The sequence below is a fragment of the Odontomachus brunneus genome, unplaced genomic scaffold, assembly GCF_010583005.1.
Source record: "Odontomachus brunneus isolate Ranch 3 - 2012 unplaced genomic scaffold, Obru_v1 Obru_scaffold_047, whole genome shotgun sequence".
NCBI lineage: Eukaryota > Metazoa > Arthropoda > Insecta > Hymenoptera > Formicidae > Odontomachus > Odontomachus brunneus.
The window spans coordinates 1,339,210-1,339,470 of NW_022639497.1; positions in this window are offsets into that span (position 1 = coordinate 1,339,210).

Here is a 261-nt window from a genome sequence, read left to right on the forward strand (position 1 = left end):
TAAAGTTAACTCTGAGGACTCTTTATCTTTTAATAACTGGCCATGTTCCATGTACTAAATCGATTTCAATTAATGACATTTTTTACATTATTTGATATTATTATTAGACTGCCTCTCTTTCTCTCTCACAATTTTTATAAAAGCCATACTGATACATTACTGATTGGGACACGACGTCGGACATACGACGATCCAATAGCCAATAGAAAAATTTATTTTTTAGAGACAGTACATCACTAGCTAGTAACTTTAAAAAGTGCA